The 26,823-nt window shown below is 43.0% G+C and overlaps 1 protein-coding gene across 1 annotated transcript in view; it reads left to right on the forward strand.

The window, feature by feature from the left end:
- Positions 1-26,823, forward strand: part of LOC114654458 (zinc finger and BTB domain-containing protein 7C) — a 155,186-nt gene that overhangs the window by 14,123 nt on the left and 114,240 nt on the right. The window lies entirely within an intron of this gene.

Below are 26,823 nucleotides of genomic sequence, written 5' to 3' on the forward strand. Positions count from 1 at the left end.
TTGGCTCCTTAGCTGACCTGCTGTAACTCTGTTCAGGTACACAGGCTGCCAGTCCACTGCCTTTCTGACGAGTTCTTAAACTGGGTAAAGCGTCTTGTTTTGGAAGATGGCAAAGGAGGCGAGTGTTTCTGTCTGAACTAGTTCATGGCCTATTTCTCGATATTCTTTTGTGCATTATATTTTAGCCTTCATTTCTTTGATCTTTTATTTTTTAACGGCTATCGGCGGAATGTATGGAGGTGTAGTGGTTATCAATGTTACCTCACTGCTCTGGGTTTGAATCCTGACTCATGTGTATAACTTTAGAGTTTGTAATTACAGGGTGGGGCATAAAGATCTCCCACATTTTGAAGGGGTATACAAAATAAACGAAGCTATCTAAAAAAAAATTGTATATATTTCTGAAAAGTACATAAAAAACAGTTTTCTTTCAATGGGTTCAATGGGTGTGTGTCCTGCAGTGGGTTGGCACCCTTGCTCGGGATTGGTTCCTGCCTTGTGCCCTATGTTGGCTGGGATTGGCTCCAGCAGACCCCCGTGACCCTGTGTTCGGATTCAGCAGGTTGGAAAATGGATGGATGGATGGGTTCAATGGGTGTGTGTCCTGCAGTGGGTTGGCACCCTGCCTGGGATTGGTTCCCTACCTTGTGCCCTGTGTTGGCTGGGATTGGCTCCAGCAGACCCCCGTGACCCTGTGTTCGGATTCAGCGGGTTGGAAAATGGATGGATGGATGGGTTTTAAAAATAATATCAGACAAATGGAGGCTGTCATTGGCAATACATTGCTGAAGACGTTCCCGGAAGTTCTCCATCATTCTCTGGAGTTTCCTGTCTTATACTTTCCTTCAGATCCTCAAGAGATTGAGGACGATGCTTGAAAACCTTTTCCTTTAGGTATCCCCAAAGGAAAAAGTCACATGGGTTTAAATCTGGTGACCGTGCCGGCCACCCCACGTCTCCCCTTAAAGAGATCAAATGCCAAGGGAACATTTCCCTCAACACTCCGAGCGAAGGTCGTGCTGTGTGAGCTGTGGCCCCGTCCTGTTGAAACCACACATGTTCCCTAATAGGTCTGCCAGGTGATTTTCTTTTCAGTGTGGACCCAGTTGCCTGAAGATTATAAATCCATAGCAAAATTGTTTTCCGATCTGGTACAGATGCATTTCGACCAAGCGCAACTGTGTACGGAACACTCTCTGCGTCTCTATCACAGAATGGTTATTCTCATAATACGCTTGAACAACAAAGCGCCGATGTTCACAGGTCCAACTCATGATGGACAGAGCCTAACCTACCAAATGAGACGTACCTTACCTCTCTGCCCCTACTACAGCCCGCACAGTTCTCCCTCGAAATGTGGTAGATCTTTATGCCCTACCCTGTATCATGCTAGATGTCCCCAGCAACTCTGCCCGAATAGTAGTGAAACAGGACAATCTTTATAAATCATTAAAAATATATGTAATCATTTATATTGAGAAGAATTTATATTGATAGCTTTCATATCCAAGGGCCTGTTGATATACAATATTTTTGGTTTTCCTATCAGGGGCAAGAATGTAGCTGTGATCTCTTTGGCAAAAATGTAAAAAGTTGGCGAGGTATCTCTGGCCAAGCGGAAGGTAGGACGTGAAACATTGGCATTGTATCTGATCGTGTTCAGATCTGACAGGAGAGCGTCCCCTGAGTGGGGAGAAGATCACGTAGGTGTGATATCTCTGCCAATGAGCAGGTACCCTCTAAAACACACGTAAGCTGTGATCTCTCTCTCCAAAACCTCAAACGTTACTGATAATAATGTCTGCTGAACAAACAGGTATCTCTAGCTAAGTGGAGGCAAGGTACGCTCCAACACGCCTGGCTCCCTACTCCTGAGGTCCTGCCTCCCCCTCCCCTCGGCTCACAGCCTGTCTCTCAAATTCGCTCGAATAAATCAGTGCCTCAACTGAACTATAATACTATGGCACGATGAGAGAAGTTGCAAAATCAACCGGAATGTTCAAGCAAATTATGGAAAAAAAAAAACCCAATCTAAATCCGTTAAGTAGTTCTCTCGTGAAAAGACATTCATACAGACAGACAGACAGACGTTGGATGTTTTATATATATATATATATATATATATATATATATATATATATATATATTATATATATATATTGAGATGAGGACCCTGCACATAATAATGAACGATGAATCTACAGTATGTCGTGGTAGTTTACAACCTTGTCAAATGATTTTCAGACAGCCTTCTGACTGCTACAGTGAGTCGCACTATGGAGATGGTGACTCTTCTCTTTTTTGTAACTATTTATAGCCTTTTTACATTGTTTAAATAGTTACGAGGGGTGCCTGCCTTGGGGAGCTGGTGAAGGAGGTGCCAATGAAGGAAATATCAGGGCAGCTACACATGTGTCCACACCTGAGACGGTGCTGGAGCGAGTGGCTGAGCACAACACAAGAGCATTTAAGAGACCGAGCCAACTGCAAGAGTGGCACTCATCAAAATGAATTCATTAGTGATTTATTTCTCTGAATGACAGAAGTTTAATACTGAAACCAGAAATTAGAAGCCAAAGACTCTTCTTGTTCTTTCGGCTGCTCCCGTTAGGTGTTGCCACAGCAGATCATCTTCTTCCATATCTTCCTGTCCTCTCCATCTTGTTCTGTTACACCCATCACCTGCATGTCCTATCTCACCACATCCATAAACCTTCTCTTAGGCCTTAATCTTCTCCTCTTACCTGGCAGCTCTATCCTTAGCATCCTTCTCCCAATATACCCAGCATCTCTCCTCTGCACATGTCCAAATCAGCGCAATCTCACCTCTCTGACTTTGTCTCCCAACCGTCCAACTTGAGCTGACCCTCTAATGTCCTCATTTCTAATCCTGTCCATCCTCGTTACACCCAATGCAAATCTTAGCATCTTTAACTCTGCCACCTCCAGCTCTGTCTCCTACTTTCTGGTCAGTGCCATCGTCAACAACCCATATACCATAGCTGGTCTCACCACCATCCTGTAGACCTTCCCTTTCACTCTTGCTGATACCCGTCTGTCACAAATCACTCCTGACACTCTTCTCCACCCATTCCACCCTGCCTGCACTCTCTTCTTCACTTCCCTTCCACAATCCCCATTACTCTGTACTGTTGATCCCAAGTATTTAAACTTATCCACCTTCGCCAGCTCTACTCCTTGCATCCTCACCATTCCACTGACCTCCCTCTCATTCACACACATGTATCCTGTCTTGTTCCTACTGACCTTAATTCCTCTCCTCTCTAGAGCATATCTCCACCTCTCCAGGGTCTCCTCATCCTGCTCCCTACTCTCACTACAGATCACAATGTCATCAGCAAACATCATAGTCCATGGGGACTCCTGTCTAATCTCATCTGTCTACCTGTCCATCACCATTGCAAAGAAGAAAGGGCTCAGAGCCGATCCCTGATGTAATCCCACCTCTGTCACTCCTACCGCAGACCTCACCACTGTCACATTTCCCACACACTTAGATCTATCTATCTATCTATCTATCTATCTATCTATCTATCTATCTATCTATCTATCTATCTATCTATCTATCTATCTATCTATCTACTCTATCTATCTATCTATCTATCTATCTATCTGCGGCTAAACGAGTTTCTCTCTCGTTTGTCTTTCACTTTAACGATGGAGTTGCTTTCTTTCAGCTTCATACTATAGCATCGTACTTCTGTCTTCTTCTGACTCGTAAACTTATGGCTGCCTTGCCAGATCTTTGAGCTTCATGCTGTAGCCTCGCACTTCTGGGCTGGACAGACAGACTCACGCACTTACACACATAGACGTTTATATATAACATTAGCTGCATAAGCCCATGCTGTAAAAAGCCCAGGCTGCTAGAAACTATTGAAATCGTCAAAAGAATAACTGAAATGCAGAGTCAGCGGTTTCATTTTGCGGACATGCTCGCTCCCCTTGTCTATCAGCGGCTAAACGAGTTTCTCTCTCGTTTGTCTTTCACTTTAGCGATGGAGTCATTTTCTTTCAGCTTCATGCTGTAGCCTCATACTTCTGTCTTCTTCCGACTTGTTAACTTGGGGCTTCCTTGCCGTCTCTTTGAACTTCATGCTATAGCCTTGCAGTTCTGGGCCGGACAGACAGACACACACACACACACTTCTACGCGTAGACGTTTATATATAAGACTAGGTTTGTAAGCCCATGCTGTAAAAAACCCAGGCTGCTAGAAACTATTGAAATTGTCAGAAGAAAAATTGAAATGCAGAGTCGGCGGTTTAATTCTGCGAACATTCTCACCCCTCTTGTCTATCAGCGGCTAAACGAGTTTCTCTCGTTTGTCTTTCACTTTGGCGATGGAGTCATTTTCTTTCAGCTTCATGCTATAGCATCGTACTTCTGTCTTCTTCTGACTCGTGAACTTACGGCTGCCTTGCCGGCTCTTTGAGCTTCATGCTGTAGCCTCGCACTTCTGGGCTGGAAAGACAGATTCACGCACTTACACACATAGACATTTATATATAACATTAGCTGCATAAGCCCATGCTGTAAAAAGCCCAGGCTGCTAGAAACTATTGAAATCGTCAAAAGAATAACTGAAATGCAGAGTCAGCGGTTTCATTTTGCGGACATGCTCGCCCCCCTTGTCTATCAGCGGCTAAACGAGTTTCTCTCTCGTTTGTTTTTCACTTTGGTGACACAGTCGCTTTCTTTCAGCTTCATGCTGTAGCCTCGTACTTCTGTCTTCTTCTGACTCGTAAACTTGTGGCCACCTTGCCGGCTCTTTGAGCTTCATGCTGTAGTCTTGCACTCCAGGCCGGACAGAAAGACACACACACTTCCATGCATAGATGTTTATACAGTATATAAGACTAGTTGTGTAAGCCTGTGCTGTAAAAAGCCCAGGCTGCTAGAAACTATTGAAATCGTCAGAATAAAAATTTGAAATGCAGAGTCGGCGGTTTCGTTTTGTGGACGTGCTCGCCCCCCTTGTCTATCAGCAGCTAAACGAGTTTCTCTCTTACTTTGTCGACGGAGTCACTTTCTTTCAGCTTCATGTTATAGCCTCGCACTTCCGGGCTGGACAGACGGACACACACACTTCCACGCGTAGACGTTTATATATAAGATAAGCAGAACCTTCCTTGACTTGTACCCCACACATCGTGATAGATAACCTAACATCCGATTAGCCTTCTTGATTGTTTCTGTTCACTATCCTGACGTAAATAATAATGAGTCCACTAGGACTCCCATCCCAGCTCCTTCTCATAAAGTGTATTTTTAAGTTTCCGACTGTGTCGTGAAATCTGACATTTTTTCTTTCCTGCTTGAAATCCATCCATCCATCCATTCTCCAACCCGCTGAATCCGAACACAGGGTCACGGGGGGTCTGCTGGAGCCAATCCCAGGGCACAAGGCAGGAACCAAACCTGGGCAGGGTGCCAACCCACCGCAGGACATACACACACAAACACACCCACACACCAAGCACACATTAGGGCCAATTTAGAATCACCAATCCACCTAACCTGCATGTCTTTGGACTGTGGGAGGAAACCCACGCAGACACGGGGAGAACATGCAAACTCCACGCAGGGAGGACCCGGGAAGCAAACCCAGGTCCCCAGATCTCCCAACTACGAGGCAGCAGCGCTACCCACTGTGCCACCGTGCCGTCCCCTGCTTGAAATACTTTACATTTATACTGACATTAAAATTCATCTGCCACAAATCGACCCATTCTGTATGCTGTCCAAGTCCCTCTATAATGAATCAATGGATTCTAGATGATCTGCCCTTCCAACTAGTTTGCTATCATCTGCAAATGTACTCAGCTTATTGATTATATTCTTCTCCAGGTCATTTATATATATTAAAAAGAGCAGAGGCCCCAGCACTTTTAACAGCACCTAATTCTGAACAAGTTCCCCTCACACTAACCCTTTGCTCTCTGTGCATGAGGCAATGTTATACCCAGCTACACACCTCACCCTGAGTAATTACTTGTGTTAGTATGCATATTAAATTGCTGTTTGTGTGATATTTACACAGTGCAGCAATGCTTACAAAGAGAGTCGATCCACAGATGAGAATTCAGCAAACTGAAATCCATTATCGTGCTTGCCTTGTTTGTGTGCAGGAATTTTATTTCAGGTTATTGAAAGGTGACCCTTGACGCTTCTCTCCTAGATTTAAATATCTGCACGGAAGGCACTTCTACTAGTAAGAAACAGCACTCCTTCATCTCAAAATGAAAGAGGGGTGGCAGAAAAACAAAGTTACAAAACAACAAATGAACACCTGGTCCTCTTGGGACCCTACCCAGCATCAGGGCAAGTCTTATCTAGCCTGGGACGGCTAAGCAGTTCACCCAACAGAACCCCACCCAGTGAGCAAACAGAACAGATGATTTTACCAAGCAGTCAGAGAGCCGTGCAGGTGCGCCGTCAGAGCAGTTACTAATGAACCCATTGGCTCGCTCAGATTTCGTAACCACCCGGTAAAAAAAAAATAAAAAAGAAGCAGTCGCTCGGTCTATCCAAAGCTGACACTCTGTTGCACCTGCAGTCGAGTGCTTATCCATCATTCTGCCTGCTGCAGGTTCACTGTAAAATGGGATTCCGTCCTTCACGTCAAATGCCTCAGACATAGAAAGCTTCAGGCACCTTTAGTGATCTACTGAAAGAAACCTGAGGTGCTTCAAGCCTACATTTGCATGTGTGTTTTTCTCTGTCAAGTCAAGTCAAGTTGGGGAGCATGTACTGGTACAGCGCATCGCCGCACCCACTACACAACAAAACAACTCGGGATCCCAGTTGGCAGCCCCCCAGGCAGACACGCGGTCCAGTCCCACCCTCCGGAAATGACCCTCTATATGCCGCAGCCAGGTGTTACGTGGGCGAACCCTTGTCTGGTCCAGCCACTCGTTTCCCCAACAATGAGGATCTTACGAGCCGGATCACCCTTGGGGAAATGGGCCACATGGCCGTAGTGCCGTAACTGACACTCCCTCACAATGCAGGTTATGCACCTCATTCCGGACTCCATGAGCAACGCAAAGTCAAACCAGTGGTACCTAAGGATTCTCCGGAGAGACACAGAACTGAAGGAGTCCAGTCTTCATCTCAGACAAGAAGCATCAGGACTCTAAAGACTTCTTGCTCCTACTCTGTTCAGTGCTTGTATGGACTGGGTGTTGGGCAGGGTGGTGGGTTCCAGCGGCTGTGGGGCATCTGTTGGTGAAGAGAGATTTACTGATCTTGACTTTGCTGACGCTGCTGTGATTTTTGTGGAGTCAATGGAGGCTCTGATTGGGGGTCTCGAGAGACTGAGCGAGGAGTCTGAGTGTCAGGGCTTGCGAGTGTCCTGATAAAAACCAACAGCCAGGCCTTTAATGACCTCTTGGGCACGGCCATCAGCAGTGTATCTGTCTGCGGAGAGAGTGTCGACCTCGTCGAGAGGTTTACTTACCTTGGTAGTGACTGTCCAGGATTTTTAAATCACCTGTAAACGTTTGACCTATTGACCTGAAATTTGGTACACATATGCTAAGTGACGTCTACTATCCGCTTTCAAGGTGATGATTGACCTCCAAGGTTATTCCACTTTTTATTTAATTGTAGAATCAACTCTCGGCAGCGGGCAGCAGGGCAGGCGTGTGGCGCATGCGTACGGGTGCCATTCTCATCCCTACCACCTTCGCTGTCACTTCCTCTACCCCTTCATATCTTAAATCATTCTTGAGGCAGATTGAAGACTTAAGTGCCAGCTTAAGTAAAAAATTAAGGAAAGCGTATTAAGTAATTGCAACACAAACACAGACTTAATCATTTTAACACGAAAAGATGCCGACGAAAGAAGAGAAGAAGCAGTGTGCCGCTAGGGTGGAGAAAAGAAGATCTTCTCAGGAGACAGCAAGTGCATCAGCCTCTGAGCAAACGAATGGTAAATGTACAGAGAAAGAGGAGGAAAGCTAGGAATGCTCAAGTCAAGTGTATTCAATACGTGCCGTTACTGGTAAGTAATAAATAGTCAAGGGTAGGTGTAAGGGAAGGAGTAACAGAACATACGATTGAGACAAAATTTCAAAGTCTAAGCCCCTTTAGGACCTGAGTAATGTAAATGAGCATCCTTGGCTATCCCTTGGCATGGTTGGTCTACTCTCCCAACAATGCAACTTCTCAACTCCTTAACCTCTTTCTGAAATTCTATCAACTTCTTGTGACGATGTGGGTTCTACTCCATGATCCCATTTGACTTCTGGGAGCTCTAGAACCCGACACCGTTGGTAATGTCACCAATGAGCTAGGCAGTGAGGCACAACAAAGCAAGGGGTTGGTGCAAAAAGTGCCAAGTGCTTTTATTTAAAACCAACAAAAGAAAACAGTGCTCAAATAAATAGTGCAGTGCTTTAAATATATGTCATTAAATAAATAATCTATAAAATAGGTGAGAGGTGGAGGTTAAAAACACAATAGAAAAAAAAAGGTTAAAACAATGGCTGGAAGCTGTCCGTTTAAACACAAAGCCTGGTGCCTTTCTTTTACTGGTGACTCCCCTGCTTCTCCCGTCCAGGCTATGCACCAGGGGAGCCACCCTACCTGCAGCTGATCTGCTTTCTGCCTTCTCCTGCTGGTCCATTCGCCTCGCCGATCCCTGGCTCCAGTGGGCTTTACCAAACCGTGACTTGGGCTGCCCAGTGACCAGGGCGCTCATGCTGGGGCTTTCACGTCCCAAGTCTCAACTCCCGCTGCCTTCTTGGCCTTATGCGGTGAGCCATCCTCCTTCTGGTCACTCCCGCTCCTCACTACATGCTTAGCGAGAGCGACCACAATCGACTGCTCCCGGGGTGCTGACCAAACACCCAGGCTCACTGTTCAGCTGCCCGCAATCAGTGCAAGCCTCCTGCACCAGCTTTCCTCTACCCTGCTTCCTACCGCCTTCTGCAACTTACATTTCTTTGTTTTCGTTTCCCCCCTTGCTAGCCACCTCACACTTCTATTTATTACGGGGATGTGGCAATTAGCAACTCCCGGGAACAATTACGGATGTGGACGAATCCTCACCTGTGCACTTTAGTGAGGACCATCCGCATCATGCATCACTTGGAAACCGCTCCGGCCACATATACCATGCCCCCTCGCTAAACCGCGAGTACACCAATTATTTATTTAAAAAGTGGCCTTTTTGATGTGAGCTGTGGACCTGCTACACCACATTGCACCCCCTATAAGCCCCAGTTGCACGGGAAGGCTCCATGCCACTGCCAGCCCTGTTGAACTGGCGGCCCAGGTCCACAGCTCAGCCACACTACCACTGCACTAAAATAATTAATAAAAGCAGTAAAACAAATCTCACACTAAAAACCAACCCAAGCCCCCCTTATAAAAACAGAACATTAAAAGAATAAAAACTTTAAAATGACAATAAAAACAATCAATAAATATATGTCCATAAAAAAGCTCCGTCCTTTAAAATGTCCTCCTCTGGCTCGGGTCCGTGGGTTCTTTTAAAATGTCTGGCACCAGTCCCGCTTGCTGCTCTGTGTCCTGCTCTTCGGTCCCCACTGCCATCTCATCCCACTGCTGCCACCAAATGTGACAATGCCGGTTCTAATCTATGCTCCCATCTGACTTCTGGGAGCTCTTGAACCCGACACCTCGGTAATGTCACCGATGAGCTAACACACTTCTCTCTCTCCCTACAACCATGCCCTTTGTCTCCTTCATTTCTTTAGACTCCAAGTTCATCTTGGACTGTCATTTTAGGTCTTAACTCTGAAAATATTTCCTCTTTAAGCTGGCAGTTACTTTCATGGTGGTAAAATGTGTGGGCCATACTGCCAGAGCTCCCATGAAACCTCACCTCTCCTTTTGTGCTAAGATGGCCAGGCTTCTGAATAGGAGCCCGAATAACAAATGTTGAAGTACCGAGTAACTGTCCTCCTCTTAATTCTGCAAAATATGAGCGTAAAACATTACAATTAAGAAGATTTAAGAGTGCGTTATTATAATAGAATACAAGTTAAAAATAGTTATAAAATTAGGTGCTAAATCTGTCCAGATCTGTTTCATTATCGTTCTATTTGGATGTACTAGGTGTGCAGTCCTAAAAGTCATTACAGGAATATAAAGGAGTTTATTTCCAGAAACCGTTATCCTGTTCCAGGGTCATAGTGAGACAGAGCATATCCCATCAGCCCTGAATGCTTGAGAGGAATCAACCCACACCCACCCTCACATTTTCTCACCCCAGTCAAACTTATAGGCCTTATTAACACAACCTGCACATCTCTGGGATGTAGAAAGAAACGAAATGATATGCCACAGAGAAAAGCCATGCAGACATGAGACGAATGTTTCATTGCCATACAGGCAGTAACTGGCAAGGACTTTGAACCCATTGGATTGTGCCAACAGCAACAGCTGACCACAAATCCATAACTTCACAGATTTTATCTATGCCTAAGAAGATGTATCTGGACAGCAGGAATTCATAATTGTTTTCTTCACAAATGAAGAATAAGTAGTTAGGCAGACTGTATTAATAAATTCAGAATATACAGTGCCTTCAGAAAGTATACATCCCCCGTCACTCTTTACACATTGTGTTATGTTGCAGCCTTGTGCTAAAATCGTTTAAAATTATTTTTTTCTCTCTTTATCGACACATCCATCCATTTTCCAACCCGCGGAATCTGAACACAAGGTCACAGGGGTCTGCTGGAGCCAATTCCAACCAACACAGGGCACAAGGCAGGAACCAATCCTGGGCAGGGTGCTAACCCACCGCAGGACACACACAAACACACACACACACACCAAGCACACACTAGGGCCAATTCAGAATCGCCAATCCACCTAACCTGCATGTCTTTGGACTGTGGGAGGAAACCGGAGTGCCCGGAGGAAACCCACGCAGACACGGGGAGAACATGCAAACTCCACGCAGGGAGGACCCGGGAAGCAAACCCAGGTCCCCAGGTCTCCCAACTGCGAGGGCAGCAGCGCTACCCACTGCGCCACTGTGCCGTCCCCTTTATTGACACATATTTTGCAAATTTATCAGAAATAAAAAAAAATTCAAAGTTTATCAATTAAAAATGGAAATAAAACATTGACATAAATATTCACAGCCTTTGTGGGAAAAAATGAATTTAAATGATTTTAGCATGAAGCTACAAAATGTGAAAAAAGTGAAGGGGTCGGAATATGCCAGCGAATTGTGAATTTCCCCTTAGGGATTAATAAAGTATCTATCTATCTATCTATCTATCTATCTATCTATCTATCTATCTATCTATCTATCTATCTATCTATCTATCTATCTATCTATCTATCTATCTATCTATCTATCTATCTATCTATTTTCTGAAGGCACAGTGCTTTTGTTTCTTCTGCCCTATCCACTGGCGCCCATGAGATCCTGAGTGACTTGGGTTAACTTCTAGTACTCCAGTGATTAGAATAAGGGAAATAATGTAGTTATTTGCAAACAGAGCTATACAAAATGGATGGTTTATTTAGTCTGAGTTTTGGACTCATTGCGTAACCTTGTGTGAGTCTCTTATCAGTTCTTCAGTTAAAGAAACAGGGAAAGAATGGTATTTGCATGATAAAAGGTTTGGTGAAGACGCCACCAGAAAAAGGCACTATATATTTAGATTAGATTACAACAACAACATTTATTTCTAGAGCACATTTTCATACAAATGACGGAGCTCAAAGTGCTTCACAAGATGAAGAAAGAAAAAAGAAAAAAATTAAAAATTAGGCAATACTAATTAAAAAAGAATAAAGTAAGGCCCAATGTTCAGGGAGGATGGAAGAAACAAAAAAAAACTCCAGGGGGCTAGAGAAAAAACACAATCTACAGGGGTTCCAAGGCCAGGAGACCACCCAGTCCCCCACTAGGCATTCTATCTAAAATTAGATTAGATTACCATATATACTGATGGATAAATTCTCCTGCGGATAAGTCGGGACTTGATTTTGCTGTATAATTTCTGGTATTTTATAATGTTGGTCGTATAAGTCGAATGCGGAAAACTCACACTATTGGTCCAAGAGATTACGATATGCTGACGCCCACCTGAGAGAGTCACCACGGAGCACACTGGCTTTTTTTTCATTGTGGGTGTGGCAATGCGCTGTATCAGCGTGTGATCCTAACCGCTCTCTCTCTATTGTGCCTACGTGACCACACGGTGATACCTGAACTATTCCGAAGCGACATTTGAAGTGTTTTGTGTATCTCACACCCTCATACACTTATCGTAAGAGCATCCCTTATCTACGATGGTGCGTTCGATTAGAAGAAAATATGAAGCTGCTTTTAAATTAAATGTTGTTGAAGTAGAGAAAGAAATTGGTATCTGCGCTGCTGCAACAAAATTCGATGCGTCTGAGAAACTGATGTGAGACTGATGTGAGATTGGAGGAGGCAAGAAGATGTAAATAAAAAAAAAAAATGAAGTGTCGCATTTTTGAACAGGCATACAAGTCGGGGTCTGATTTTATGATTGATTTTTCGGGTTTCAAGACCCGACTTATACGTGAGTATATACGGTAGATTACAGTAGATTAGATCAGATTAGATAACCTTTATTACTCCCAAAGTGAAATTCAGATGAATGCATCAGCAGAAACATACAAACAAGGATACAGACTCAGAGGAAAAATACAATCAATACAATTAATCAATATTTATATTGCGCAGAAGTTTCAAAATGAACTTAAAGACTACATCGGGAGGATACATTGAATTGCCTGATAGCAGTGGGCAGAAAAGACCCCGAGAGGCGCATCTTAGCACACCGTGGTGGAAAAGCTAATTCTGGCTTGTATATTGACTTCCTGCTATTCCCTCATTGTGTGACCGTGAATAAGTCACTTAAACACCTGGTGATCCAATTCTTGAAATGTAAAAAAAAATTGTAAAATAAAACCCGTAAAGAGCCTTAAAGATATGTTTCCTGTGAAGAGTATTATATTAAATTAAGCTTGCTATTCACTTCCCACCATTGACTGACTGTGTGATCCTGAACAAGTCACTAATCCTATAAGTAGATTGTTTATATAAATACAACAAAAAATGTTCTTACCTATGCAACACCTTGTAATGTAATTTATTATGAGAAGACACTATATTATACAAAGTTTGCACCACTGACTGTGACATAAACAGCCAGCTCAGTTTGCCAGGCCCTGAAGGTGCTGTGTCAAGTAACGTTTCTTCATTTATTTAATTTTTACATATAACTTAGCTTACTTTATGAGCCAGAGCAGGTCACTTAATGCACATATGCTACATTTGTACAACTAGGAAACAACTGTGTTTTTTCATAAAAGGCAATAGATAGATAGATATGAAAGTCACTATATAATAGATTGATAGATAGATATGAAAGGCACTATATAATAGATAGATATGAAAGGCACTATATAATAGATAGATAGATAGATAGATAGATAGATAGATAGATAGATAGATAGATAGATAGATAGATAGATAGATAGATAGATAGATAGATAGATACTTTATTAATCCCAAGGGGAAATTCACAAAATATACAGTCATATGAAAAAGTCGGGGAACCCCTCTCAGCCTGCATAATGATTGACTCTCCTTTCAACAACAAAAGATAACAGTGGTATGTCTTTCATTTCCTAGGAATATCTGAGTACTGCGGTGTTTTCCGAACAAAGATTTTTAGTGACGCAGTATTTAGTTGTATGAAATTAAATCAAATGTGAAAAACTGGCTGTGCACAAATGTGGGTCCCCTTGTCATTGTGCTGATTTGAATGCCTGTCACTGCTCAATGCTGATTACTTGTAACACCAAATTGGTTGGATGAGCTCATTAAGCCTTCATAGACAGGTGTGTCCAATCACGAGATATAAAGGTATTTAAGGTGGTCAACTGCAAGTTGTGCTTCTCTTTGACTCTCCTCTGAAGAGTGACAGCATGGGATCCTCAAAGCAACTCTCCAAAGATCTGAAAACAAAGATTGTTGAGTCTCCTGGTTTAGGGGAAGGCTACAAAAAGCCATCTCAGAGGTTTAAACTGTCAGTTTCTGTAACTGTAAGGAATGGAATCAGGAAATGGAAGGCCACAGGCACAGTTGCTGTTAAACCCAGCAGGTCTGGCAGGCCAAGACAAATACAGGAGTGGCATATGAGCAGGATTGTGAGAATGGTGACAGACAACCCACAGATCACCTCCAAAGACCTGCAAGAACATCTGGCTGCAGATGGTGTATCTGTACATCGTTCTACAATTCATCACAATTTGCACAAAGAACATCTGTATGGCAGGGTGATGAGAAAGAAGCCCTCTCTGCACTCATGCCACAAACAGAGTCGCTTGTTGTATGCCAATGCTCATTTAGACAAGCCAGATTCATTTTGGAACAAAGTGCTTTGGACTGATGAGACAAAAATGGAGTTATTTGGTCATAACAAAAAGCACTTTGCATTGCAGAAGAAGAACACTGCATTCCAAGAAAAACACCTGCCACCTACTGTCAAATTTGGTGGAGGTTCCATCATGCTGTGGGGCTGTATGGCTAGTTCAGGGACTGGGGCCCTTGCTAAAGTCGAGGGTCAGATGAATTCAACCCAATATCATCAACTTCTTCAGGATAATGTTCAAGCATCAGTCACAAAGCTGAAGTTACGCAGGGGTTGGATATTCCAACAAGACAATGACCCAAAACACAGTTCGAAACCAACAAAGGCATTCATGCAGTGGGAGAAGTACAATGTTCTGGAATGGCCGTCACAGTCCCCTGACTTGAATATCATCGAAAATCTATGGGATGATCTGAAGCAAGCTGTCCATGCCATCAAATTGAACTGAACTGGAGAGATTTTGTATGAAGAATGGTCAACAATACCTCCATCCAGAATCCAGACACTCATCAGAGGCTATAGGAAGACAGCGTCTAGAGGCTGTTAGATTAGCAAAAGGAGGCTCAACTAAGTATTGATGTCATATCTCTGTTGGGGTGCCCACATTTATGCACCTGTCTAATTTTGTTATGATCCATATTGCATATTTTCTGTTAATCCAATAAACTTAATGCCACTGCTGAAATACTACTGTTTCCATAAGGCATGTCAGATATTAAAAGGAAGTTGCTACTTTGAAAGATCAGCCAATGAGAAACAAAAATCCAAAGAATTAAGAGGGGTTCCCAAACTTTTTCATATGACTGGATAAAGAGAAGCCCATTTGTTTCAGTGTAGCTGCGTGACTGCCAAACAAATATTCACTGTCATGTTGGATGGTGATCTATTTTAGCCAAATTAAAAAAAAAAACAAAAAGTAATCCAGCAAACCACTAGTATAAAAAAAAACACTGAAGTGGTTTCATATGTCAGGAGTCACTAACATTACAAACGGTCCACTGAGGTCAGTGAATAGAAATCTTTCATCAAAATCCAGTTTTGAACTTGGCATTAAAGGGGGAAAGTAGAAGAGTGCAGATGGGTTTAAATGACCAAAACAGAGTCAATGATGGACTGTGCATTGTAAACTGTAGCTCTGTCTGTGCTGTGCTTCTCAAATGACTCACAGAATAGAAAGCAACTGAAGGTCACTTAAAACTAAAGCTCTTCAGTAGTCCTGCAGATTTGCACAGCTTCATTAAAGCATACCTTGAAAGATTTTCCAACAATACATAACATTCCCAGACCTGCTTAATTCAGCTCAGGGCCCTGTGGGCCTGAAGCTGACCCTGGTGGCATTGAGTGCATTGTAGGGACCAGCCCTGGTTTAAGTGCCACGCCTGCACACACCCACACAGGGTCAGTATGGGATCGTCAGTTAATTTAACATTCACAACTTTGGCTCTATGAGAGGATTCCTTTCCTGCCACCACACCAACATCTCTTTGGGGTCGTCTGTGCACCTGTGCCACCTTCTCTTTTCCAGCCTTAGATTACATACTGTAACATTAGGGTGCTGTACCGTGTTAGCCATTATGAATGTGAATGTAGAGAAAAGCCAAGCAAAATGACACCTTTTATTGGCTAACTAGAAAGATTACAATATGCAAGCTTTAGAGGCAACTCAGGCCCCTTCTTCAGGCAAGATGTAATCAAGATGATTACATCTTGCCTGAAGAAGGGGCCTGAGTTGCCTCGAAAGCTTGCATATTGTAATCTTTCTAGTTAGCCAATAAAAGGTGTCATTTTGCTTGGCTTTTCTCTACATACTGTAACATAAAATTCTCATACCTGGTTAAATCAATTCACGATTTTGGAAGACTGTGAAGCTATGCTGGCAATATCTGGCACAAGGCAGGAATCAGCCATGCTTGAAACAGCAGTCTATCACAATGTCTACTCGCACTCATGGGTCCAATTTAATGAACCTCATCTGTGCCTTTTTGGGTATGTGTGAGAAAAAAAACAGAATAACCAAAGGAAAACTCAAGCAAACAAAAAATATGCAAGCTGCACACGGACAACTAGAGTGAGCAGGATTCAAATCTAAAATGCTGGATCGATGAGGCAGCAGCACTATCCTTTGAATCAGTCTCTATTACAGCAATTATTATACTGAATATGAAAATGGAGGAAAGAAATACGAGTAATTAGCCCAGAGAAAATGTAAAAATGACATTTTAATATTAATAGATTACTACTATGTTAATTTCATAGACACCATACAATATTCATAAAGTCTCGGACCCAATGCCTGAGATGTGTATGTTGTTCTGGTAACAAAGCTGCTGCTTTATGCTTTCCTAAATGGGGAGTAAATTATTTCAAAATAGGTCTTTAAAGCTTAAGAATACAGTAAGTGCTGGAGTTTTTATGTATGTTTCATGAAGAGACTTCTAATATTTGTGAATGATATTTATCACATACTGGAGCTTAGAGTCGATAGCATATTAGAGTAGCATATCATCTCTGGATAAACAGAATCTTTTGTACTGCGCTTCTTCTGCAAATTCCCCAAATCTTTGTATTCTTGTGCATCCAGCACAAGTGGTTCAACAGCTATAGCAAAAAAGAGAGTCGAATGATGGCATCATGTACCACAACTAATAGTACAAGTGTATGCATTTGTATTATTGGTATAAACTGCAGCTTCAAGATTTGATTTTTTTAAGCCTAGTCTTTTTGGACATGTATAGCATGTATACTTCTTCACTGTCCCAGCTTGCAGTCATAATTGCTTCTTGGGGGCAATTCACAAAGACGAGAGTAGAACCCACTTACTTAATCCCCCAATAACAATCAAGTATAATTAGTAATTAAATGTTGATTTTACGGATTCAGCGGGTTGGATAATGGATGGATGGATGTTGATTTTAGGGTGGCACAGTGGCGCAGTGGGTAGTGCTGCTGCCTTGCAGTTAGGAGACCCGGGTTCTCCCTGCGTGGAGTTTGCATGTTCTCCCCGTGTCTACGTGGGTTTCCTCCCACGGTCCAAAGACATGCAGGTTAGGTACGTTGGTGATCCTAAATTGTCCCCAGTGTGGGTGTGTGTGGGCTGTGGTAGGCGGGCACCCTGCTCGGGGTTTGTTTCCTGCCTTGAGCCCTGTGTTGGCTGGGATTGGCTCCAGCAGACCCCGTGACCCTGTAGTTAGGATATAGTGGGTTGGATAATGGATGGATGTTGATTTTACAGAAAAATAGTCATTTCAAAAGTAAAGAAAAGAAAAAATTAAATGACAGAAAAATAAACATGAAAATTAAATTGATTTGAATTAACAAATAATCCAAAGGAAAAAAAAGTATACTGAAAAAAAAAAAGAAAAAAAATTCTAAATAGACAGATAGATACTTTATTAATCCCAAGGGGAAATTCACATTCTCCAGCAGCAGCATAATACTTACTGTAACTTGGAACTTAGAGGCAAAAATAATATTATAAATCTAAATTCCAAAACACTAGGGTGGTGCTGCAGGAATATAGGGTAACAGAGAATCTTTTGGGTGCTATTCATTCCATATATGAATGCAATGAGATCCATGTCTCTACCTGGACCTGTCACCTCCAGATTTCTTCCTTTGGGGAGAGCTGAAAAGAAAAGTATACAAGAACAAGACGCGTACACTGGAATAATTACAATGAAACACTGAGCAGGAAATTACTGCCATCACCCCTACAATGCTTGTGGATACCTTTGCCAATATGGCGTGCTTTGTCGATCTGCGGTTGTATGAAGGAGGCAACCATTTCCAATACCGAATATGATTGGATCGTTTACACATCTATCAATTTATGCACTGCATTTATTTAATTTCTGTTGCTTTATTATTACGTGGATAACACATCATAACTCTGGACCCCACCCATTAGAAACTCCCTGTGTAAACAGTAGTGACAGATGCCAGCGGGTAGCGAGGAAGCATTGCTGACACATTTTAACAGCAGGTATGAGCAAAAAACCTATGCATTTATAATTTCAAAAAGTGATGATGGGAAATATAGCAACAGTGAGAACCCCTGTCAGATAAATGGCAGGGATTAATACGGAGCTACAGTGAACTGTATTCTGATCTTTTAAGTTACCTTGAGTTAATGAGTCTGCCAAATACAGAATAAATGATTAAAGAATTACTTAATGAGTTCTTAAATGAGTGTAAAGTTAATAAATTTGAAAACAATCTATTTGGGAAGAAACAGAGAAAATTAAAGAGGCTGCCTTTTATCATTTTTCATATACTTTGAAAACCCTGAGACATGAAATTTCCAGACACTCTTATGAAACTTAAGGGTGTGGGTGAGAGAGTCATTTTACAGACAGGGTGTCCCCCAGAATTTGTGCTTCTTTCATGGGGTGGGGTGTAATTCATACAGCTTGCTTTGGGACATTTGGCATGACGTAGGTACATGGGTTTGGCTCGTTACAGCCTAAGGGTGGGGTGAAAAGTGAATGTAGGGATGCAGGTGGCAAGTGGAAAGCAGAAGATGGGTAGAGGAAAGTTTGGGTGGATAATGAAACACGGGTCGGGGTGTATTTGAGTGTGTGTGTCAATATGCTATGCAGCCTGAGCGGCGTCCTTTTTGCAAATATCTCGATGGCTGCTTAAACAGACCTTGAGCTGATACTTTACTTCAGGACCACTACAGAAAGTCGGTGAAAAAAACTATAACACCATCAGGAAGCCATTACATTTCTACAAAAGACAAAATTTTATATATACTGTATATATCTATATACTGTATATAAAATTCTTTTCGCGTTTGAAACGGAAAGTACATATGAGCATTTGAAATGGAAATTACATATGACCAGAGAGAAACAGGAAAAACATTCTTAATAAACCCAATTCTAGCCAAGAGAGCGAATGGTGACATCGCTCTGGCTGTAGCTTCATCAGGAATCGCTTCTACATTATTAGATGGAGGCCATACAGCACATTCGGCACTGCAATTACCATTAAACCTCGCTCATGACGAAAATCCAATTTGCAACATACGCAAGGGCTCTGGAAAGGCAAAAGTCTTGCAACATTCAAAGATAATAGTTTGGGATGAGTGCACCATGGCACATAAAAGAGCTTATGAAGCCTTGAACCGAACAATGCAAGATTTCTCAGAGATCCTACCAAAATAATGGGAGGTACTGTCGTTTTACTCGCAGGAGATTTTCGTCAAACATTACCAGTTATTCCACGAGGGACACCAGCAGATGAACTCAACGCGTGTTTAAAATCCATGCTTCTCCCACGGTCAGTTATACGTATGTCGCGTGTTCTCGGGTAGGTACACCAAAAAATGTATACATTTATGCACGTAATGGGCAAACAAAAAATGTAGTATACCCGAAAGCACTGCAGTAGTACTCAATGTATCTTTACTTCTTAAATGTTAATGTTTTACTGTTTAATAATTTATACGCTTCTTATACAGTGCATACAGAAAGTATTCCCAGCACTTCATCACTTTCTCCACATTTTGTTATGTTACAGCCTTATTCCAAAATGGATTAAATTCATTTTCTTCCTCAGAATTCTACACACAACACCCCATAATGACAACGTGAAAAAAGTTTACTTGAGATTTTTGCAAATTTATTAAAAATAAAAAATTTGAGAAAGCACATGTACATAAGTATTCACAGCCTTTGCCATGAAGCTCAAAACTGAGCTCAGGTGCATCCTGTTTCCCCTGATCATCCTTGAGATGTTTCTGCAGCTTCATTGGAGTCCACCTGTGGTAAATTCAGTTGACTGAACATGATTTGGAAAGGCACACACCTGTCTATAGAAGGTCCCACAGTTGACAGTTCATGTCAGAGCACAAACCAAGCATGAAGTCAAAGGAATTGTCTGTAGACCTCCGAGACAGGATTGTCTCGAGGCACAAATCTGGGGAAGGTTACAGAAAAATATCTGCTGCTTTGAAGGTCCCAATGAGCACAGTGTCCTCCATCATCCATAAGTGGAAGAAGTTCGAAACCACCAGGACTCTTCCTAGAGCTGGCCGGCCATCTAAACTGAGTGATCGGGGGAGAAGGGCCTTGGTCAGGAAGGTGACCAAGAACTCGATGGTCACTCAGTCAGAGCTCCAGACAGGAGTCCAGAGGAGAACCTTCCAGAAGGACAACCATCTCTGCAGCAATCCACCAATCAGGCTTGTATGGTAGAGTGGCCAGACGGAAGCCAATCCTTAGTAAAAGGCACATGGCAGCCCGCCTAGGTTTGCCAAAAGGCACCTGAAGGACTCTCAGACCATGAGAAAGAAAATTCTCTGGTCTGATGAGACAAAGATTGAACTCTTTGGTGTGAATGCCAGGCGTCACGTTTGGAGGAAACCAGGCACTGCTCATCACCAGGCCAATACCATCCCTACAGTGAAGCATGGTGGTGGCAGCATCATGCTGTGGGGATGTTTTTCAGCAGCAGGGACTGGGAGACTAGTCAGGATAAAGGGAAAGATGACTGCAGCAATGTACAGAGACATCCTGGACGAAAACCTGCTCCAGAGCGCTCTTGACCTCCTACTGGGGCGACAGTTCATCTTTCAGCAGGACAACGACCCTAAGCACACAGCCAAGATATCAAAGGAGTGGCTTCAGGACAACTCTGTGAATGTCCTTGAGTGGCCCAGCCAGAGCCCAGACTTGAATCCGATTGAACATCTCTGGAGAGATCTTAAAATGGCTGTGCACCGACGCTTCCCATCCAACCTGATGGAGCTTGAGAGGTGCTGCAAAGAGGAATGGGCGAAACTGGCCAAGGATAGGTGTGCCAAGCTTGTGGCATCATATTCAAAAAGACTGCATCGACAAAGTATTGAGCAAAGGCTGTGAATACTTATGTACATGTGCTTTCTCAATTTCTTTATTTTTAATAAATTTGCAAGAATCTCAAGTAAACTTTTCTCACGTTGTCATTATGGGGTGTTGTGTGTAGAATTCTGAGGAAAAAAATGAATTTAATCCATTTTGGAATAAGGCTGTAACATAACAAAATGTGGAAAAAGTGATGAAGCGCTGTGAATACTTTCCGGATGCACGGTATATTGTTCTTTTTTCTTTTATCAAAATATTTTACTGTTTAATAATTTATATTTATATGCAATGTGCTTCTTATATATTACTTCATATTCTCATATGATAATGATGTTAATAATGTTGATTATATTGATTTCTATGTTATTGTAAATGCTGTTTATTTGTTGAAAAATAAAATTGGCAATTAACAAACTTATTTTATAAATACTACATTTTAATTTTTTCCCTTGCACACAGTGAGCGAAGCCACTCGGTAATCAGCTAGTATGTATATAAAATCCAACATCTGTCTGTCTGTCAGTATGTCTGTCCACTTTTCACAAGAAAACTACTTAACGGATTTAGATTGGGTTTTTTTGTATAATTTGCTTGAACAGTACATTGATTTTGCATCTTTTTCATCGTGCTAAGTATCAGAGTTTGCTTGCGGTAACGATTTATTAATGCGAATCCGAGAGAAACTCATCGGGATTTGGGTAGGGGGTTTGTATTCCTCCTCACTCATGCGTCTGCCTTGGGTCGTAACCTTAACTCCGCTTAGTTAGCGAACGAGAGAACTACTTAACTGATTTAGATCGGGTTTTTTTCTAGAATTCGCTTGAACATTCCAGTTAATTTTGCGACTCTAAGTATCATAGTTCACTTGCAGTACTGAATTATTTACGCGAATTTGAGAGAGACGCGGTGGGGTAGAGTCCTCCTCACTCACACGCCAGCCTCGGGGCATATCTTACATCCACTTAGCTAGCGAACAAGATAATTACTTAACGGATTTAGATTGGGTTTTTTTCTAGAATTTACTTGAACATTGCAGTTAATTTTGCGACGCTAAGTATCATAGTTCACTTGCAGTACCGAATTATTTACGCAAATTTGAGAGAGACGCGGCGGGGTGGAGTCCTCCTCACTCACACGCCAGCCTCGAGGCATATCTTACATCCACTTAGCTAGCGAACAAGATAATTACTTAACGGATTTAGATTGGGTTTTTTTCTAGAATTTACTTGAACATCCTGGATGATTTTGCGACTTCTCTCATCACGCTATAGTAAGTGTCACAGTTTGCTTGCAGGTGCGATATATTCGCGCTAATACCGAGACAGATGCTGTGGGCTGAGTGTAGGGGGAAGCGTGATGTCAGGAGTGGGGAGTCGGTCTACTTCTGTGTTTTGGAGTGTACCTCGCCTCCGCTTAGCTAGCGATACCTTTTTGTTTAAAAGTTTGTCCTGTTTCACTACCGCGGGGAACGGCTAGTGTATATAATATAATCATACGGTCTCAAAGCTTGAAAAGGGGTCTTGAGGAGCAGGACACAGATATGAGACATGTCATGCATGACATCATCAATGCGACTGTATAACGGTCAGTGGGTGCATTTCCTCCATCATCTGTAATTTCGGATTCCTCATTAAAAATAAAATAATCATTCTTAGTATATTCTGGTTGCAAATTCTTCTTCTGTTCCTTGACTTCACGTAATATCTGCTCAGTCTGGCTCTGATTACATGTTCCCTCTTGACTAGGAAATCTCACATTGTATCGCAGCTTTGGTCTTTAATCTTTATTTATTTTTTCAGATCTTCTATTTTGACCTTGCAACTTCTCTCAAGTCCTTTTTCTTTTAAAACTGCCTGTACCCAGTGTAGGCAGTACAGTGGCAAAATAGTGGCAAACGCTACTGAAAATGGCGGTGCACAGTCAAAAAACAACGTGGCTTCAGATATTTTTAACTACTTTAAGACAGAATCCCAGCTAAAAGGTAACCCAAAAACCTACAGCAAAATATAAATTATTAAAAAAACATAAAAAATGTATAGCAAACACAAATCACAACTGTTGTAGACTTGTAATCATAACATGAAAATGAATGAGAGGCAATGTGAAGGTTTGATAAGTACAGCATGCCGACCAACACTTACTATATACTGTAGTTATCAATGAAAAGATGAATTACGCAAAAATGTGCCCACCAGAAATTCTATTGTGGGGACATCCCTACAGCTACAGTACGTCTGTTTCTTTTTTAAAGAAACTCAAAAGAGCCAGAACTTTTTGCTTGTTGTTAAAAGTTTATCTGATGTGGAATTTTGTTTGGGTGGAGTAAGAAATCTTAAGTAAAAATAACATCAGAGTCAATGGGAAGTCCCCGCTAATGCCGTAGCAATAGTGACATGTACAGCATGTGAATGAGATGGCGGGCCCTGTCAAGTGACATCAGGCAGAGGCTGGGTGGGAGCATTAAGTTAACAATGACATAAAGTGCCTAAAGTGATGAAACCATCTCCAGAATATCCCCATGCTGGTTATCTCACTCCCGCTCTCCCCTGTCTGTCGCCTTCACCCCTCCTCATCTCCCTGGCTTCCTTCCCCACCCCTCTCGTTCCCTTGTGTGCTCACATAATGACCTCCCAGAAACCCAAGATTATGAGTTCTGGGGGTGTGGGTGTTGTCCTTGGATGACTTAATGCAAGGTTTCCTATTTGAGGGAAGGGAGATTGGGAAGTTTGTAAACTATACGTTGCTCCAGCCAAAAACGGTCCCACTGCTATTACAGTGAGGGAAGAGAGAGGCTGTCGAGGCCATGGCTATGGGGCTAAAGCCCTGATGTGTTCAATAATTGCAGCCTGCAGCTTTTTACAGTATGAATCACGGTTGGAGCAGCGGCAGCAGGACATGAGAGGGGTGTGGTGCAACGCTGGGTGTTTCCCAGTTTGAAGCTGCTTCCCTATATTCTGCTCGAAGGGTGAATTTGACGCATGAGCTGTTATCGTCTGTGGCCAAGAGGGTTGTGGCGGACCAGAGTAGACCCTTCAGACAGGGTGACGTTAAGTCTGCCAAGAAAAAAAAAAGAGGCAAGGCACAAAATCGTTTGCTGCACAGAAACCAACACCGAGCTTGTATTTTTAACAGAGGTGACAGCACTGAAGTGGACTTCTGAAGCTGATCAGAAGGGTGCATTTACAAGCGAAAGACCATAAGTGTGTTATGATATACGCCCGGACACCACCAGTCTGAGACCACATCTTTATCCAAAAGACTTCTTTATTTCTCTTCTTCTCCACACAACAACACTCAGTCCCGCACAACCACAGTGCCTTCAGCCCCAGTCACCTCTCTCCTGGGCTTTCTCTCTCCTCGTCCCTGGGCCACCTGTCCTCTCTCTCTCTCCAGGAGTTTCGTCCTGCTCCTGCTCCCGACTCCAGCTCCCTGACAGGAGGGAGGCGGCCCCATTTATCCTCACCCGGATGAGCTCCAGGTGCTCTACCTGACGTCACGTCCTGGTGTGGCGGAAGCGTCAGGAGATCACCCGGAAGCACTCCGGGTGACCCTGGAAGGATTGTCCTCCATCTGTGTGGCGGAAGTACATAAGTCCTGGACTCCATGAGGCTCGGGGCGCCCCCTGGCAGTGAACAGAGGCCCCAACGGTCCTGAGCCTTCCTGCTCCCCTTCCGTGGGCCTCTTCTACTCCAGGGCAGTTGCCCCCTCGTGGCCCGGAGGACAAATGTGCCCCGTCTTGGTCCTTCCAGGCATCCCAGCTGGGTCTGACCCCCAGCCATGTATGACAGTGTATTGCATCTTTTAGTTTAGTTAGAGGCAGTTAGAGACTCCTGTGACAAACTGGCATCATTCCCTGCCCTGTACCTAGTTCTTCTAAAATAGCCTTCAGCTCCCTGTGATCTTCATTTAGATCAGGGGTTCCCAACTCCAGTCCTGGAGGGCCGCAGTGGCTGCAGGTTTTCATTCTAACCCTTTTCTTAATTAGTGGCCTGTTTTTGCTGCTAATGAACTTCTTTTGAATTAATTGTAATTGACTTGCTCTTGAACACTCAGACTCCTTAATGGTTTCTTTTTCCTTAATTAGCAGCCAAACAATAATGAGATACAAAATGAGCCAAAACATGGCAAGCAAACCGTCATACAAAATCTGAAAATAAAGAAAGGTGAAGGTCTCAGGAATGCTGATCTGCTCTTAGAAAAGAGAAAATTCACAATTTCAGAAATGTCTGATATTGCACAGTGAGAGCAGCAACAAGCCATGGAATTAAAGAACGGGTTTAATTAACGACAAGACTCTGCGCCTAATTAAGCAACTGCTTGGAATGAAATTGGTTGGAGTTTGAGGCCCTGACTTAGTTGGTCCTCTGTTGGCTCACTCACTTCACATTTCACTTCTGTTTGGATGCCATTTAAGTAAAGAAATGAAGCAATTCAGAGGTATGATGAAAAAATTCAGGGAAACATTTCTTAAAAACCAAGTCAAATAAAATTAATTCAAAAGAAGTTAATTAGCAGCAAAAACAGATCACTAATTAAGAAAAGGGTTAGAATGAAAACCTGCAGCCACTGCGGCCCTTTAGGACTGGAGTTGGGCACCCCTGATTTAGATTAACCAGGCTTGAGAATATTAAAGTATGTAAAATGCAGTTAGATAGATATACTACTGGCAATGCAGTTTTCATTTAGCACTAAAAATGGTCAGGGAGGATGTCAGCTGTACTAAAGACTGCAAAGGGCAAACAATATACAGTGGACCCTTGACTTATGAAATCGATTCGTTCACAAGGGCTGGTTGTAACTCAAGTTGGTTGTAAGTCAAGACTATTTTTCCCATAAGAAATAATGGAAATGCCCTTAATGTGTTCCGAACCTCCCACAGCAACACTTACTTAACTTTTTTTAATAGAATAGGGTTGTATAACCGGCCGGAAAAGGGTGGAGTGACCTCTCAGGGTTGGTAGCGAGATCCTGCCCCAAGTGGAGGAGTTCAAGTATCTCGGGGTCTTGTTCACGAGTGAGGGAAGAATGGAGCGTGAGATCGACAGGCGGATCGGTGCGGCGTCCGCAGTAATGCAGGCTCTGCATTGGTCTGTCGTGGTGAAAAAGGAGCTGAGCCGTAAGGCGAAGCTCTCAATTTACCAGTCGATCTATGTTCCTATCCTCACCTATGGTCATGAGCTATGGGTAGTGACTGAAAGAACGAGATCGCGAATACAAGCGGCTGAAATGAGTTTCCTCCGCAGGGTGTCTGGGCTTTCCCTTAAAGATAGGGTGAGAAGCTCAGTCATCCTGGAGGGGCTCAGAGTAGAGCCGCTGCTCCTCCGCATCGAGAGGAGTCAGATGAGGTGGCTCGGGCATCTGATCAGGATGCCTCCTGGACACCTCCCTGGTGAGGTGTTCCGGGCACGTCCAACCGGGAGGAGGCCCCGGGGAAGACCCAGGACACGTTGGAGGGACTATGTCTCTCGACTGGCCTGGGAACGCCTTGGGATTCTCCCGGAAGAGCTAGAAGAAGTGGCCGGGGAGAGGGAAGTTTGGGCATCTCTGCT

The sequence above is a fragment of the Erpetoichthys calabaricus genome, chromosome 7 (assembly GCF_900747795.2).
Source record: "Erpetoichthys calabaricus chromosome 7, fErpCal1.3, whole genome shotgun sequence".
Taxonomy (NCBI): Eukaryota; Metazoa; Chordata; class Cladistia; order Polypteriformes; family Polypteridae; genus Erpetoichthys; species Erpetoichthys calabaricus.